Genomic DNA, 14,868 nt, shown 5'->3' with positions numbered 1-14,868 from the left:
AAGGAGAGCGGAAAATGATAACTGCTATAGAGGAATTGGAAAGCAGTCATCTTAATAACACAAAGGTCATCAATCTGCAGAAAACATTAATGACACAAATGCTAAACTTAACTCTCAGATGTCTCTTGGAATTGCCAAAATCATTTCCATTAAATTATGAATTAGAGAGACATGACTGTATGAAAGGCCAAGTGACCAGTACTTGAATTGAGGAAAACAACATGAATTGGATTGGTGTGAGGAATAAATATTCATTCTTTCAGCAATTATGTTACCCATATTTACAACCTGTCCACAGACTATAACCTAAAGAAGAGAGGAGAATAATAAATGAGAATTAGAGTTCAAAAAAATTATGGAAAACACACATTATTAAGGACCTGAGGACTTTTGGATCAGTGAATTGTGAACGTATGGGCAAGTCACTTACTCAGAAGGTCTTACTTTTTACTTTTGTGAAAGCAGGACTTTAAAGTCCCTACTCTCTTGGTTTTGGAGTCAGTGTTCACCCTGACATCCAATTTTTGGCCACTTTTCTCACTCTTCTTCATTGAAACCTCTATCAGATAAAATATTTTAATAGCTCAAGAATATTCTTCTCAGTACATTTCACACCTGGGATATTTTTGTGATAATATGTTTTATATTATTTTCCCCTTCTTTTTTCTTGTCTATGTTTTAGAAGTTCCCTAGGATATTATACTTTATAGATTAATTCTCTACCTTTCTTATTTTATTGCTACTACTATAAAATTATTTTTATTTCTTTCCTTTCTGGATAATTCCTTCAACTTCATCTTACAACTCTGTGCTGAATGTAATTTTTGTTATCAGTTTTGTTGTTTTGATTTTAGCTATCATAATGTAAGCTTCCAAAAACTATTTCTAATTCCTGTATTGTTTTCTTCCTTTTATTTCTTTAATGTCTTTTTTGTGGATGAAAAAGTTCTTATTTGTAATTTTTTGTAAAATCATTTTTTAAATTTTTTTTTTATGTTGGAGTATAGTTGGTTAACAATCTTGTTTTAGTTTCATGTGTACAGCACAGTGATTCAGTTATACACATAAATACATCTATTGAATGGGAAAATTCTTTTCCCATTGAGATTATTACAGAGTACTGAGAAGAATTCCCTGTGCTATACAGTAGGTCCTTGTTGGTTATCTATTTTAAATGTAGCAGTGTGTACATGCCAATCCCAAACTCCCAAACTATCCTTCCCAAGTTTTTACAATCTTAATATGAAGAAATCAGTGATTTTTTTAAGTTTTCTTATTTGTTTCCCTATAATGCCATTTTAGTGGTTATTATTTAGTTGAAGGCCTTACTCTTGTATACTGAGGGCTTCCTCAAATGGTTCATAACCCTAGCTCTTCATTCATGTATCTGTATTCATCGATGTAGTGTGTTGGCTGATGCTCTTCATTTTTAGGTTATTAAGGCTGACAGTTTTTTATTGGAAAATTCCTAAACATGGATATTTTTAAGTCTATGTTTTGGGTCTTTCAATTTCTGCACAGAAGGATCATCCAAAGTCGGTTTTCTGTCTCAGGCCTGATGCTATTTTCTTTTGTCTTAAGACTGAATGTCTGGAGATCCTGTAACTCAATTTCTCTGCACATATTCTCCAATCTCCCATAGGTTTTGTTTGTGTGTGAGTGAGAGGGAGAGAGAGAGGCAAACAGACAGACAGACAGAGAGGGACAGTCCACTGATTGGAGAAGGTGATGACCTGGGAGCCCAAGTGAAAGCCTTTCAAATAAGCCTTCTATTCCAGTTTTAGCATCCCTGCCACTACCTTCCAAGCTATAAGGTGACTCCAGTTTCTGGTCCTTTGAGGGGAATCCACAAGATATTTCACTTACTTCTTGCAGTCATCTTCCTTTGAGAGTATTTTGGTATGACGCTTTCTCTTTCTGCATTTATCCTTCCACTTTGTGTTCTTGTAGTTTTTGAGATTATAACTTGTCTCTGTGTTTCATTGACAATGGAATTTTGATTTCTGTTTCTTGTTGTCCTCGTTATTTGTGAATCATTTTAGAGAGGGTACAGGTAAAGAAATGTCTTTTATCAACATCCTGAGACTAAAAACAGCACCTTTGTGAAGTCTTCTTCACAACATCATCAACAATTATCTTTTACCTCTTCTGAGCTACCAATTTACTTGGTCTATATTTATGTTCTTTTTTGTTTTACATTTATTGTGAGTCTTTACAGATCCCTGTGTTCCTATAGACCTATGAGACAGGAACTTTGTCTTTTAGTAGATTACTATCTACATAATTTCAGATAGGACCTACCACATATGAGATGCTTAATAACCACTTGCTGAATTGCATTAATAAAGGAGGAAGGAAGAGGATGTTATTCTGTGTCATTACTTCTATTCATATCTCTCCTCCTTCCTGCCACACACAGGAATTCAGCTTTCAACATTTCCAAGGCTTGATTCATTGGATGAATAAAGCTGCAACTAAAAAAACCTAAATTGAAGTTATACAATGGCTAAAGAGAAAAGATGCTCACACTGGTGAGTGAACACAAATAAAGAGCTCTTCAATTAATGCTACCAGTCATCTCTCTCTCTCTCTCTCTCTCTACCTTCCTGTCTTGGAGAAGTCTGTGACTAGAATTGTAGATACTCATGGAACCATACATAACTGAAAAGTCTGCCACCACCTTCTTGAAGACATCCCTATTTTTCCAGCTGGAAGTCATCTCTTTCTCTTTTGAATTCTGTAGTATTTTTGCTATCACAGTGACTAGCTGTAAACATGCAAATCTCTATCGAAATGACCAATAAATGAATAGTGACCATATGTGGGAACAGGATTGTTCTAGCTGTGTGCCCATACCAGAGTCATGGAGAGATATTTTAGAAAGATGATTCTCCTAACCCACTGGGTAGGTGAGGACTTTTAACTAATATGTTTTAGTAACATGATGCCATTCTGTGTAATTATACATGAATTTCTATGTGCAACCTGAGACAGTCTGCAGCTAAATAGAGGTCTCCAGTTAACACTAGAGTGGTATCTAGGATTAACTAGATGACACAGGAGAGTTATTACTTAGTTATTAACCACCTGAGTCAATCCCCTAGGAAAGACAGGGCTATACAGATTCAATAGTCTCACTGTGACAGTGTCACTGTATTTGTTTACTGAATTTGAATACTACATCCTACAAATGTTTTATTTATCTCTTAATTTAATTCTTAATATTTTCTCATGTTATTATGTTTCTTCAGAAATCATTCCTTTTCCTAGAATTTATAATGAAGTTGTTCACATATTGAGCAATATACTTTATTGCATTAATTACTCCCAGCCTCACATTTTTCATATGATAATTTGTTATTTATCTTCTGAATCAATAATTAGACCATAAACTGAATAAGTCATGATTCTGGAAAAATATACACATGCCTCTCATTTATTCACCAGGAGGGTATAAAAATCCAGCATCTTTTTTCAGTAAAATGAAGCTGATTTGAATAATATCAATATTTGTGAACGCATTTGGCTACTAGTTAATCCAAAGTAATTAGACTGTGTATTTATTATTCTAAAAGTTCCTTGCCTCTTCAGGAGTTAAAGGCAATATAGTATTTCCACCCCTATCTTTCCCTTCTAATCTCATTTTCTACCACTCGCCTGAACTCAGTTTTCCTGTCAGGAACCCCATGAGATATCAGAGCGTGAGGAAAGGCACTCTGACTTTCATCTTCACAACTCAGTGCCTATTGTATTGCTTAGTACCTAACAAGTATTTAATAAGTAATAATGTGATTAGTGAATGCTCAATATTACCATGCCCATTATTCTATAAGTGCTATACATTTTAACTTCTTTTGTTCATTCATCTCTTCTTGGAAATTGCTTATGATTGCTTTTCCACCCAATAAAATTCCCTTGCATTTCTCAATGTCATGGACTTTCTGAATCTTTATGTAACCTTCCTAGGAGGATCTGGTCCCTCCAACACTTAACATTGCACTCTCCTATGAATCTTTGGGTCTGTTTTCCCTATTTTGCTGTGAGCTCTTTGAGAAAGGAATTTCTAAGTACCTGAGAAATTATAGGTGCATTAAGGTTTAATTAAACTGATAGAGTGTTCCCTGAGGGACTGAACAGTGAAGTGCAGAAAATCCACAACTTTTTCTGATCCTGTTGTTCTCGGTGTCTCAGTAATTTTCTCCTGGCATCCCTAGGCCAAAATAAACACCAAACAGTTGCATGTATAAAGCAGTTTGATTCAAACAACTTATGTTTTAACAACCTAGGGGCTGTTTGAAAGGTAATATGCATATCCAGGCATACCTTGTTTAATTGTGCTTTGCTTTATGGCACTTCAGATACTATGTCGTTTACAAACTGAAGTTTGTGGCAGCCCTGCCTCGAGCAAGTCTATCGGTGCACTTGCTCATTTCATGTCTCTGTGTCATGTTTTGGTAGTAATTCTTGCAATATTTCAAACTTTTAAATTATTACTACATTTGTCATGGTGATCTGTGATCGGTAATCTTTGATGTTACTACTGTGACTTGCTGAAGCCTCAGATGATGCGCTTTTTAGCAACAAGCTATTTTTAATTAAAGTATAGACATTTTTAGATACAATGCTATTGCACATTTAATAGACTACGGTATAGTATAAACATCACTTTTATATGCATTGGGAAACCAAAAAGTTTATGTGACTCGCTTTATTGCAATTTTTTCTTTATTGTTTTCTGGACTCAAACCTACAGTATCTCTGAGGTATGCCTGCAATGATAGAAAAGATAATATTTTTATTTTCTTCTTAAATAACCACTTTTACTTATGGCACATATGCTCCTGTTAGGCAGAGCACAACTTCTCAACCCTTGAAATAAGAGTGCCCAGCCTTGTTTCCTATTCGACACTGATTTTCACGCAGCATTTGGTTTTTGTAAAGCACAACCACTGGAAGCCCAGCTCCAACAATGACACGATATTGAAAGCAAGTAGTGTGATAAAATGTTGGAGCAAAACGACCTCAAAGTAGTAGTCCATGCAGTAGCTGACAGGTGTCGAGCATCACTGTGTTGCTCTGGAACATTTAATTACATCCCGTGATGCCTCTGTGAATTCACTGTGGTGCTCTGGGGTGCCTTGATTTTCAGTTTGGGAATGGAGAGTATGGTGGTAGAACACATTGATTTTGGCAAAAGACTGCTTGGTTTTGAATTCTGGCTCCTTTATTGAATGGCTTTTTGACTTTGAGCAACTTACCTTTCTGGATCTCAATTTACTTATCTGTAAAGTGTGGAATGATATCACTTCTTCTTAGGGTTTTTATGAGAATTAACTGTGTTAGTCTAAGAAAAGAACTTAGGAAAGTGCTTGGGACTATATAAAGTGGGTAGCTATTCCTGTTGTGATTAATACTAATTTGAACTAAATATCTTGCTTTTGTAGTAGAGATCAGCCAAACACCATACAGGGTCGCTATATGTCCTCGGGGGGCTACCACTATTCCTATACCATCTACGTTATTTCTTTACTCATAGTGAATCTAATGGTACTATATTACTTGAAATTCACTGAGTAATTACATCAGGCATTGTGCTAAGACTTTTAGATTCATTCATATCAATTAATTCTCCAAACAATCATGAGAGATGTGATTTCCAAGTTATACAAGTGAGAAAACTGAAGCTAGAGATGTCAAAAAGTATATCTCAGTTCAACCAGCTAGTAAGTGTCTCAGCTGACCAGTATTCAAATCCAGATGTGCCTGACTCCCAACTTGAATTCTTCACTACTACCCCTTCTGATGGACCAAAAGGAAAGGCAGTTTCTGTCACTAGACTAAGAATCTTAGATCTTCGTACAACTGAAGGACAAAGCAGAGGTTGTAAAACCAGGTACAGGTTGGGTCAGGACCCAGGAGGACTTGTATTTCACATCATTCACAATTGCAGCTTCATCTCAATCACAGTCCTGACAACACTGTCAATCTTCTCATCATTTTTTTCCTGAAGTACTGATTTAGAGTACAAGATAGAAATCTTCAGGGCTGCTGAATATTAAGTGAAAATCTTAACGGAGTCATTATAAAATATATCACCTTCCTGCAGGATTCATCTATAAAAGGAATTTATTTTTTCCAAATTTACCAGCTTTGAGAGAGACTTTTAGAAATGTTTAGAGGCTAGAATATGTGTGGAGTCCACCATCTAAGGAATAATGGATAGTATTGATTTCTTTCAGCCACTCAAACCTCTACATGAGTCTATGGTGTCCTAAATCAAGAAGCAGTTTTTGGTTTTTGACAATGATATAGAAAGTATCTACTTTCCCCATGATGTTATACCTGCTTTATGTGGTTTCTTAAATTAAAAAAAAAAGTTTCTTCTATGTTTTTTCTATTGTTTAGCAAAATTGGATCTGTTTTAAAGTCAATCTTTTAATGAGTGAATATTTACATAATCTAAATCAAAAAGCAATTCTGTTTCTCTGACACCAATATTTTAAATGATGATTCTTCTGTCTCTTTCATAAGACTTGGTTCACTGCTTTTTGAATGTCTGTGGTGTAAATATCAGATGTAGAAAACATAAAGCACTTTTCCTTAAGAAGGACACAGGTCTAACACAATTTTGGCCATGGGAAATATTCAAATGTAACACAACAGCTGACAAGTAAGTGCTCCAACACTAGACAACAATTTGAAAACACCATCCATAGATAGGTTAAAATTGACCTACCCAGTGAAAACAGCTATAGGAGACATTTATAGAGAAGAAATATATAAAAATAACTAAACATTTAAAAATCACAATTAAAGAACAGAACAAGAGAAGGCACTGAAAAAACTGGAATCTGTTTGTAATTCCTTTTTCAAAAAACTGTATACAAATACAAAGCCTATATGTGCATATAAATAGAAATATGGGTCTATTTGCTTTCCATTTAGATTTACCTCAGAGGATCAGCATCAAAACTGGTAAAGAGAGGAGAATGAAAAAAAAATATCAGTTTTTAAAGTTATTACTCAAATCTTTTCAAGTCTGTTCAGAGGCAATAAATAATGTAAAATGAATTATTATGTATTCTAAATAAGAATACAGTGTGAATACAGGCTCAAAGTAACTATACCATTTTAGAAAGTCAACAGCAGCAGAACAGCTGCTGGCTATTTAGAGTTAAAAATCATAGCCACAAAGATGAACTTATTTCTTAAACTGGGAAGAGAAAAATGACGGTAGATAATATCTTATTTACACTATTTTGACTATTTAAAAATGTACTGGGCTTCCCTGGTGGCGTAGTGGTTGAGAGTCCGCCTGCTGATACAGGGGACACGGGTTCGTGCCCCGGTCTGGGAAGATCCCACATGCCGCGGTGCGGCTGGGCTCGTGAGCCATGGCCGCTGAGCCTGCACGTCCGGAGCCTCTGCTCCGCAACGGGAGAGGCCACAACAGTGAGAGGCCCGCGTACCGCAAAAAAAAAAAAAAAGTACTGTATGTTCTATTTTTTTGGCTTTGGTAGGTTTTAAACCAGAAAATTAGCAATAAAAGATTACAGAGTATTTCAGAGCACTAGATTATTTTACTCGAAAATTTTGCACAAACCTAGAGAAAGCTAACTTTTTCCTTTGAGAATGAATATAGAAACCACAGCCACTGGAGTTGCATGTTAAAATCTGAGTCTCAGTGTTTACTCAACAGTCTTGGGCAAGTCCCCTTACCTCCGTAGAATTCAGAGTCTCAGTGCTCATTGCAGATCATAAATTAACATCCACTTTATTAGAGTTTCAAATGTAAATGCTGTTTCTCTCTTAAAATCATAGGCTTAATTTATATTCTTTATATAATCTTAGTAAAATAAGAAAAATCTCTTTACTTTTGCCATTATTAATGTTCAGTTATTTCAAGTTGAGTAGACTAAACTTACTTAAACAATAAGGGCCATTGATAACTTAGTTTATTATAATGTCCTCAAATATTTTAAATGGTAGTTATAAAATTTAAGTATTTTGTTCTCTTAAGGGTCTCAAAGGTCTAACCAATCAACATAAGGACCTTAACAAGGAAAATCCAAGTATTTAAATGTTTTATATTACCCTCATAAAATAGTAAATCTTAACTTTCTTTTCAACATTTCAAAATGTTTTAAATTAGTTACTTTTTATATATTGTTCAACTTAAACTGATATGTTTAAAATCAGTTATTTGATTACAAACTTAAAAGTGTAAACATAAGTCTTAGTTGTGCAGGGGATCCTCAGAGTTTTAATTATTACAGGCCCTTTATACATCAATGCACAGAAGTGGTACTAATGAGCAAAAACTTACCCTAAACTGAAATCAAGAGTATTAATAACATGGGTTTGATTTATGTCATTATCTCTATAGTTCATTCTAAAACATTTTCGTGTTAAAAGACATTTATCCTCTAAGGTGTTTACCAACCTCAAATCAGTTAAAACTTTTGGGCGGCATAAAATTGAGAACAGGTGCTAGGAGCTAACTATGCCTCGGATAATTTTCTGCATAACACACATGAGACACACTGAAAATTGTAATTATATTTACTATAATAACTGAAGACTCCAAGTTTAAACCCTTCAGATGGAGGTGGATTTTGCGGTTCTAGTTGCACTCTTAAATAGCCTTGTATGGCTCATTTTGCAACCCGTGACCCAGGTTACAGTTAACTTCTTTCAGTAAACTCCTTGCAGTTCATCTAATTCCTCGTGCATTTCATATTATTCTCATGTGGCTGGGCCACACCTCTTATAGATATTTATCTGTCTTTGGTGGGGGGGGTCCCAACTCCAGGTTTGAACCCTGCTAATTACACACATTAGCAGCTAACATAAAAAGCGAAAGGTGATAGAACAGAGAAGCGAATCATCTTCAGAAATTCTCAAACACACCGGGAAGTATGGTCAAACATTGCTAACTTACTTAGCATTTATCACCCTGGAAAATTTAAAATTCTGAACCATTTCATTTTGATCTTTTGGAGTCTAACGCATGATTAATGACACATTTAAAAAGCAATCTAATTTTATTTATTTATTTATTATTTTTGTGTGTGTGTGTGCTACGCGGGCCTCTTACTGTTGTGGTTCTCCCGTTGCGGAGCACAGGCTCCGGACGCGCAGGCTCAGCGGCCCTGGCTCACGGGCCCAGCCGCTCCGCGGCATGTGGGATCTTCCCAGACCGGGGCACGAACCCGTGTCCCCTGCATTGGCAGGCAGACTCTCAACCACTGCGCCACCCAGGGAAGCCCAAGCAATCTAATTTTAAGCAGGAGAGGTTATTTATTTTGCCCTCTCACAATATACACAACAAAAAGTGGCATTTTTGAGATCTCCATGAATGGCAACTGCAAATGAATGTACTTGAATTTGCTATGAATAAATATGCAGTCATCTCATAATTATAGAGAGAATTGAATCAATTTAACATTTAGTCCTCAAATGAACAACGGAACTTTTAGGGAAATAGATATGCAAAAATTATCATTTTAAACCACGTAATATATTTGATGGTCATTTCTCTGGCTTTTACATGAAAAGTATTTGTTTCTCAACCAGGTCAACTGAGTTTCTTTTATCTACTAATATTACAACACTTGAGAATTTCAATGTTGTTTTATTATTATTATCATTAGTGACCAGAAGGATGTATGTTAACAAACCAAAATTATTATGCTACAAAAGAAAAATCCACATGGTGACACTCATTGTAACAATAAAGTTACACTTAAAAAACATAAATATCTTTGGTTACATATTCATCTCTGAATTGTTCTGGTTAACCATGAGCCCACAGAAATGTATGACATCTATTGGATAGACTTCTAGCCAAAAATAATTATAACTTGATATTAAAATAGCACTTAAGTCCACAGTATATTAAAAAAAAAATCACTTAAGAAATTTACAAAGGTTTCCAACAATGAAGAGAAGTCATATATATTCTTGACTCTAAGTATATGGGTACCTGTGAACCTGCTTTACTCTTTATCTTTTTCTCGTCAAAGGCCAAATCCAGCACATAAGTCTTATATTTTGGTCTTGGTTCAAATTCTAACCAACTCTGCGCATATAATACACATTGAAGTGAAAATGAATCTAACAGATTTTTTTTGTCTATTTTAAAAATTTTCTTAGTCTGATTTAGCAGTTTATAATTATAAGGACTTGGAAATCCAAAATTAAGCATACACAACTTTTAGAGACAGGCTTGTGCCATGTGAGCCTTGGTATATTTTTCATAGGGATGCATAAACAAGGGGTCTGCAGTGTGAAAAATGCAACTTTTAGGGGTCTGCTGCTGAAAAATGCAGCATTTTATTTTTCTTCTAAAAATTGACCAAGTGATTGTGATTGTTTCATTTATTGAATGCTCCCTAACAAACCACCACAAAAATTGGTGGTTAAAACAACAATGTATTATTTCTCAACGTACTGTGGGTTCACTGGATAGTTCTTTGGATCTATGTAGTGTCTCCTGGGGTCACTCATATCAGAACTGGACTGGAAGATCCAAGAAACCCTCTTTCCTGCCTTGGCACAGACTCTTAGCTGAGGAGCCTGCGTTTCCCTCCAAGCAGCCTCTCTCTTTGTGTAGTGTGTCTATAGGGACTCTACGGACATCTTCCTTCAGCAGAAATGAGAACTTCCTTAATGCATGCTGTTTGGGTTCCAAGAAAATGAAAGTAGAAACAGCTTGGCCTCTTAGGGACCAAGAATTGCCATAGTTTCACTTCCACTTTTGGTCAAAACAAGTTATGAGTCCAGAACAGAATCAAGGGGAAAGAAACAGACATCACTTCTTGAAGAGAGGGTGGGTACATATATACGGGGAGTGGAGGGCTTATTGGTGACTATCTTTGGAGATTATCTACCACGGTGAGAATCTTACATCTCTGTATATTTTTAATAAAATTTTAGCTTAGAGTGGAAATATTATAAGTTTTGTTATCCTTAAAACATAAAAGTTTAGGGAAATATTTAGGAGTAATTTTTGGAAGAACATACTATTTGTGATTTTATTTTTCTATATTATTATTTTATATACTTTCCAAACTTTCTATTTTGGACCTATACTTTAAAAATTAGTAAACTGTTCTTTTACTATTTTTTTCAAATCTTTCAAATGACTATTGTGTGAAAAAGTCAACATAAGGAAAAAACAACAAAATTGCAGGATTTGTGAAATTCAAAACAGGTTTTGCTTTGTTATCAAATGAGAGGAAACTCTAAATAGGTGGTTATTTTCTCTGTTCCCTATGCCATTCCATCTTGATTTCCATATCATCCTGATGCTAAATATTTGAATAGTGAAAAATGAATTTTCCCACATTGTAGACAGGAGAATTACTTTAGTACCTAATTCTGGTGGTATTATTTCATTCCCAGTGGTCCTCAATAGCTCCTCTATTTTTGTAGGAGCTGTAAAACCCTTGGTCAAGTTCTCATCTATTTCTCTAGCTTCCTCTGGGCACCTGGACCTCTGGTCCACGTGGAACTGTCTTGCCTTCTTCAGTTTCTCATTCCTGCTGTGCCCCCTCTGCTCATCTGCTCTTCCTTCTGTATGAACATCTCCCCTCACATCCAACTAATCAGCACCTAGTCAACACTCCCCCATGGAAGTCTTCACTGGCTTTTCTTATGTCATATTGTCTTCTTATGGCACCGTGGAGCTGTTCTCCTGGGCACTTAGCACAGGTTCTACTTTATGTGGTAATTTAATTCAAATATATCTCCTCAAAATGCTGTAAGATTCATGAGTACAAGATATGTTTCTCTAAGCCCTAATACTCCAAACAGAGTCTTGGACATGTGGAATAGATAATAAATAGTTACTGAATGAATGAATCAATGAATGAAAATGCTATGAACGAGGTGACTGCTTAATGTATAGCAGACAAAAATGTTGATATGTATTACTCCTTAATAGGTACAAAGAGTGAAAATGCATCTCAGTAAAACAAAAGGAAGTGAGACTGCTTGACACAAATGAAGTAAATCTATTCATCGGCAAAAGGTACAAGTAAAATATTTTTTGTTACCAAACTCAAAGTGGTAGATATTATTGTCACTCAGCAATATTTCTCATCCTCCTCTTAAAAGGTACACAAGCAATTTCACTTCTTCACTCTCTTGAGTGATTTCTTTAGCCAGTGAAGTGTGAATGCAAGTTTATGTATCACTTCTGAGTGGAAGCATTTAAACGCCACTGCAGTACACTAGAATTCTCTTTTCTGAAATTGTGGAAGCACATGTTCATATGAAATTGTAACATTGAGCTTTCTCATGGAGGATAGTTTCCTCAGAAATGCACCCAGAGAAATCTCCTGGTTCAAACTCCTAAGATTTAGAGGTTGTTTCCCTTGTGCACTGTTGGTGAGATTATATATTGTTACAATTACTATTGAGAGCAGTATGGAGGATTCTTAAAAAATTAAGAACTACTATATGATTCAGCCAGTTATTCCACTTCTGGGTGTATATCTGAAAGAAATGAAATCAATGTCTTGAAGATATAGCTGCACTTATGACAACCTAAGTGTCCATCGACAGATAAATGGATAAAGAGAATATAACTATATACATATATATATATTAGAATATATATGTTAGAATACTTTTTATCCATAAAAAAGAAAGAAATCCTGCCATTTATGACAACATGGATGAACTTTGAGGACATTATGCTAAGTGAACTAAGCCAGAGATAGAAAGATAAATACTGTATAATCTTACTTACATGGGGAATCTAAAAAAAACAAACTCATAGAAACAGAACACACTGGTGGTTGCCAGAGGTTGATGGATGTGGGGGAAATGGGTGGATATGGGGGAAGTGGGTAAAGATGGTCCAAGAGTACAAACCTTCAGATATAAGATGAATAAGTGCTGGGGATGTAATGCATGCATAGTGACTATAATTAACAATATTGCATAGTATATTTGAAAGTTTCTAAGAGAGTAGATCTCAAAAGTTCTCACCATAAAAAAAAAAAAGATAACTGTGTGAGGTGATGGATGTGTTAACTAACCTTACTGTGGTAATCATTTCACAATGTACAGACCTTCATCAACTTCCAATGGGGTTACATCCTGATAAACCCATCATAAGTTGAAAATATTGTAAGTCAAAATACATTTAATACACCTAATTTATCAAACATCATAGCTTAGCTTAGCCTACCTTAAACATGCTCAGAACACTTAGATTAGGCTATAGTTGGGCACAATCATCCAACACAAAACCTCTTTTTATAATAAAGTATTGACTCATGTAATTTATTGAATACTGTACTGAAAGTGAAAAAATGGAATGGATGTAAATGTATCACTTGTTCACTCTTGTGATTATCTGGCAGACAGGGAACTGCAGCTCATTGCTGTTGCCCAGCATCAAGAGAGATTATATCGCATATGTTAGCCCAGGAAAAGATCAAAATTCAAAATTCCAAATACAATTTCTACTGAATGTATATCACTTTTGCACCATTGTAAAGTCAGAAAATTGTAAGCTGAACCATTGTACATTGAGGATTGTCACTATACACATATCAAATCCTTATGTTGTCTACCTTAAACTTACATAATGTTATATGTAAATTATATCTTTTAAAAAGCTGAAAAAAAAAAAAAACAAGTGAAGAGAGCACTTAGTAACATGCATACAATGATATTTGATATCTTGTTTGTGTCTGTGTTGTGTCTGTTTAAAGTAGACATCTACTGAATATACATCATTGAATAAAATGAGCAAGACCTCTTGTCAAAAAAAAAAAAGATTTAGGGATTGTTTGTTATTGTGGCATAACCTGATTTATGAATGTCGTGATTCTAAACTACAAGTAAAACATGTTTGTTTGATAGCGTTTATCTTTATCATTCAATATGCCAAACAAAGTGTGAATATATTTGGGTCTAAATCACACACAAAACTACTCCTAAAATGCTGTTTGGCCAAGCCAAATACTTCATTATTTTCCTCCAAATTAAGATAGGATCACATGTGAACATAACAACATTTCTTTCAAAAAAGAAATTCTTCTACTGAGCAGCTGGAGAAGAAATTTATGTATCTCATATAATTTTGAGATAAGAAGAAATTATTACATACCTCATATGTACTCTCTCTGTAATTTATAAATTGCTTATGAATCTAGAGATGTCTACAAGTTTTACCCTCAAATCTATTTCCTATTACCTCTGTGCACTTCTGAGTCACCCTTTTATGCCAAATCCCTGTCAAGCCCACAATATACATCAGGTCCAAAGACAAGACAAATACAATTTGTAGTGATGTAATAAATAATGACTTATATTTCCTGATTGCTTCATCATGGAGAGGATTACTGAGGTTGCCAAGGACAGAGACATAAATTTAAGTTTAACATTAATTATCATTTTAATATGTGCTATTTTTTACACCATTAGATTTAGATGGCATTCTAATAGCATACTTGGAATGAACACAGATGTATTTGAATTTATGTTTCTCTAGTATATTTAGAATCTATGTTCATTAAGCAAGCATTTATTGAGCACCCACCACATGCCAGACACTGTGCTAGGTACTAGACCTAAAAACTTGGAAATATAGTTCCTATCCTTAGTAGACTTCAAACTTATTAATTTAGACTTGTTTGTGATCTGATGAACAAGCTAGGTCAAACAGTGATTTAATTTTAATAAGACTGATAACAATAGTTATAAAAGTACATTTGGGAATACTAACTCATTTCAATTTCTCTAAATTTGTGGAATCCAGGCCAGGTATTATTGGCTCCACTGTGAACATATGGAAACGGAGGTTCAGATAGTATTTCATACATTTTACAAGGTTTTACACTTAAAATG

At 34.9% G+C, this 14,868-nt stretch overlaps 1 protein-coding gene across 3 annotated transcripts in view; it reads right to left on the bottom strand.

The window, feature by feature from the left end:
• The window catches only part of CNTN6 (contactin 6), a 290,317-nt gene that overhangs the window by 255,870 nt on the left and 19,579 nt on the right, over nucleotides 1-14,868 (bottom strand). The window contains exon 2 of one of the 3 annotated variants that reach the window (XM_027121422.1): nucleotides 11,816-11,820. The exons of the other annotated variants lie outside the window; for them this stretch is intronic. The gene's annotated coding sequence lies outside the window, so the exon portion shown is untranslated. The remainder of the gene's footprint in view (nucleotides 1-11,815; nucleotides 11,821-14,868) is intronic. 3 annotated transcript variants of the gene reach the window in all.

This window comes from Aethalodelphis obliquidens, unplaced genomic scaffold (genome assembly GCF_003676395.1).
Source record: "Aethalodelphis obliquidens isolate GAN/ISIS:26980383/991018 unplaced genomic scaffold, ASM367639v1 scaffold22, whole genome shotgun sequence".
Taxonomy (NCBI): Eukaryota; Metazoa; Chordata; class Mammalia; order Artiodactyla; family Delphinidae; genus Aethalodelphis; species Aethalodelphis obliquidens.
Note: the sequence above shows the minus strand (reverse complement) of the source record. Positions and strands in the feature narration are given on the sequence as shown.